The sequence below is a fragment of the Panulirus ornatus genome, chromosome 28, assembly GCF_036320965.1.
Source record: "Panulirus ornatus isolate Po-2019 chromosome 28, ASM3632096v1, whole genome shotgun sequence".
In the NCBI taxonomy this organism is placed as follows: Eukaryota; Metazoa; Arthropoda; class Malacostraca; order Decapoda; family Palinuridae; genus Panulirus; species Panulirus ornatus.
In genome coordinates, this window is record NC_092251.1 from 14,359,700 (window position 1) to 14,363,758 (window position 4,059).

The window sequence follows — 4,059 nt, forward strand, 5'->3', positions numbered from 1 at the left end:
ACCTAGATATGTATGTACACTTCACCCATACAATCACTGAGATACTTTTTCTATGGATATCCAGACAATAATCTTTCTTTTTATAAAAGAAATAACATTTATTGAATCGTAACAAACTTGCCTCAATCTTCAACATTACCAACGTCACGAGCAGGTTTCTCAACTAATTGGATTATGGAAATATCAAGCAAATCTACGTGTGTACTTACCACCATGTATAGTTAATTTTCAATGAAAATAACATGTGTCCTGCTGTTGCTTTCATGTGGAGATGCAAGTGAAATGACATACACTACTGGTCAGGCAAGTAAAAAAAAAGAAAAGATTGATTAAAAGGTAATTTATTTCTTTGATAACAACACGGCAAATCGATACTTTTTTAAAAAAAATTATTGATATTTCTATAGTGAGAATTTTTACAAATCAAGTAATCTCTTGTACGGTTTACTGAGGCCATAATGTTTAGATATGATCAAAAGGTCGTGGACATAAAGTTACATAAGTCGCAGACACCCACCAGAGATGATCATATGTGAGCAAGAGGGTGACACTTGTGTTACTATAAACCAGACCTGAGAGTGAGGCAGTATGCCTCCCACACACTAGACCAGGCACTGGGCTGCTGTATTCCTCACTCATCATGGATGGTACAAGATAATGAATTTCCCATAAGCCAACCATAATGTCCTCAAACATCAAGACTGGCAACGTGTCTCTGTAAACCAGACCTGCAGAGAAGCTTGCCGATTGTGTCAGTACACAACAGGCTTAGCACTGTGGTACTGTGTCACTAGACACTGCACCTCGCACAAGGATCCTGTGGCACCCCACATACACTAAATCTGTGGTAGTGTCTCACCACACACCACACCTGTCACGAGGGTCCTGTACCGCCATACCACACCTACACTAACACTGGGGTACTGATGTCACCAGACACCTCACCATAGTGAAGGAAGGTCTTGTAGGTCGGCATTGAGGGTGAGTAGTGTACGTAGGTGGTGAAGGAAGGTAGTGTTGGCACTTGAGCGCTATACCACCACACCTACACCGACACTGGGGTACTGTGTTACCATATACACACAAGGCACTAGGACGGTGTAACACCACACGTACACTGACACTGGGGTAATATGTCACCAGCACTGTACCTGGCACTAGGGTACTGTACAACTACACCTTCACTGACACTGGGGTACGGTGTCAACAGTCACTGCACTAGCACTAAGTTACTTTACCACCACATCAACACTGACACTGAGGTACTGTCACCAGACACTCACATAGCACTAGGACGGTGTAACACCACACGTACACTGACACTGGGGTAATATGTCACCAGCACTGTACCTGGCACTAGGGTATTGTACAACTACACCTTCATTGTCACTGGGGTACGGTGTCAACAGTCACTGCACTAGCACTAAGGTACTTTACCACCATATCAACACTGACAATGGAGTACTGTCACCAGACACCCACATAGCACTAGGACGGTGTAACACCACACCTACACTGACACTGGGGCGCTGTCTCACCACACACCACATCTGACACTAAGACATTTTATCTCACACTCACCAGTATTGCACTGGCACTGAGGTACTCTGTTCCTCACATACCAGACCTGGCAGGTAGTACTATGTCCCACACACCACAAGCTTGTACCGGCATGAGAATACTGTGATAAGAGTTCCGTTTCTCTGCTTGGGCATGGCGTTCCTTCACACATCACATCTCACACATAGGTATTGTGTCCCTCACACACCAGACGTAGCACTGGGGAACTGGTCCTGCACACGACACCTGGAGCTGGGATCCTGTTTTCCCACATCCTGAAAAATAATGAATATAACTGTCAGCACTGGTAGGCTTCCTGTAGATCTTAAAGGATAACTAATCAAAATACCTAATTATCACCACATTAAGGAAGGGTGATTTGCCTTTGTGTTTCCATTTAGTCTTAAACTTGATGGTGGGATGAATCATAATTCATTAAAGAAAACATCATGATCTTGGTAAGATGGCCATAAGGACAACACATCGTTAACATAACCTTATTTTTGGACTGTTACTAACGGAAGTTTGGATCTCAGTCTCATAGTATTCCATGAATAAGTTACTGAGAATGGGAGTGAGGGAATTTATCATGGCTAAACCGAATTTCTTTCAATAAGAATCACCCTCAGCATCTTGGAAAACGTTGTTGTCAACAAAGTTCTATTAAGTCAATGAAAGTTTTTGAGGGTAGGGGCATCTCAGCTACGTTAAAGGAAAAAGAATCTCGCCATATAATGTAAATAATAGATTAGATTTTGCTAAGAGGGCTAGGATCATTTATTTGCCTTATCATGAACTTCTTAGATTTAATATCAATTTCTCTTCACCAAAGTCTATATTGATGAAACCATTGCTTACTTAACCCTAAAACACTGTTGTCAATAATGAGGAATGGTTTTACTTTCCTCGGTTCCAACAGACACAAAGGAGAAAAAGATCTCATTACGATTTACTAAACATGGACTTAAGCTTTAATTTACTTAATTGAAATATACGAGTAAAGAGAATAAATATAGTAGTAGTTATTGTGTATAATGCAAAAAATTAAAGATACGAGAAATGAAAAGAGAGAAGTAGAGAGAATTTGTATGTGTGTGTTTGTGTGTGTGTGTGTGTGTGTGTGTGTGTGTGTGTGTGTGTGTGTGTGTGTGTGTGTGTGTGTGTGTGTATGTGTGTGTGTGTATTTTCAGGTCTGCCATTACATGTTAATCAGATCAACAATTCCACGTACTTTAGGTGGAGTGAGCGGCAACAATGTATTAAAGTGTGTAATAAGGCTAATAGTATGTTTGGGTTCATTAATGGGACTGTTAGCAATGAGACTCCTAGAGTATTATTACAACATTATCTTCAATTGGTGAGACTCACATTTGAATCATGCGGTTTAGTTTTGGGCTCCATACTATGCACTTAATAATGATTACTAGAGAGAGAGAGAGAGAGAGAGAGAGAGAGAGAGAGAGAGAGAGAGAGAGAGAGAGAGAGAGAGAGAGAGAGAGAGAGAGAGAGAGAGAGAGAGAGAGAGCACAAATGCGAATAACATAAAAGATTCCTGGAATTAGAAACCCCACTTATGAAGAAAGGTAAAAAAGGCTGAATTTGCAGTCATTTAAGAGGAGAAGATCTAGAAGGGATGTGAATGAAGTTTTTGAATAGGTAAAGACCATACACAGAGGTAACATGAATAAAGTTCTTAGAATGACTCCACTGGGTAGGACCAAAAATAATGGATTTAGATAGATTCAGATCGTATGTGGGTAGATATTGGTTCAGGAATAGGGTAGTAGATTTATGGAACAAGCTGTCAAGTACAGTAGTTGAAGTTAGTTCTTTAGTTAGCTTTAAACGAAGGTTGGATGTGTTTATGGCTCCAGGCAGTTGGTTTGTGGACAGACTCAGGACCTGCCTAGCTCGGGCCAATACGCCTCTTGCAGTATCCTTACTTCTCATGTTCTTATAGTATGTAGTTTTGTAATATACTCTATAATACAGTTGGACTATGTATCCCTGAAAACAAATATGTATTTTTCTAGACAGTTTTCTCGTAAAGGCGTTACTGTCAAAAATCCATCCCAGAGATAAAACAAACGTACTTATATATATATATATATATATATATATATATATATATATATATATATATATATATATATATATATATATATATATATATATATATATATATAAATATGTCTCCATGTGATGTCTCCATGGTTGTTTGATCTTGTTTATGGATGGGGTTGTTAGGGAGGTAAGTGCAAGAGTTTTGGAAAGACGGGCAAGTATGAAGTCTGTTGGGGATGAGAGAGCTTGGGAAGTGAGTCAGTTGTTGTTCGCTGATGATACAGCGCTGGTGGCTGATTTATGTGAGAAACTACAGAACCTGGTGACTGAGTTTAGTAAAGTGTGTGAAAGAAGAAAGTTAAGAGTAAATGCGAATAAGAGCAAGGTTATTACGTACAGTAGGGTTGAGGGCCAAGTCAATTGGGAGGTAAGTTT

At 39.8% G+C, this 4,059-nt stretch overlaps 1 long non-coding RNA gene across 1 annotated transcript; it reads right to left on the reverse strand.

Moving 5' to 3' along the window:
• Positions 1-325: 325 nt before the first annotated feature.
• Positions 326-1,832, reverse strand: LOC139757732 (uncharacterized). Its single transcript, XR_011714696.1, has 2 exons — positions 1,479-1,832; positions 326-940 (listed from the first exon to the last, which is right to left on the reverse strand). It is a non-coding gene; the product is annotated as an uncharacterized lncRNA (long non-coding RNA).
• Positions 1,833-4,059: the final 2,227 nt, after the last annotated feature.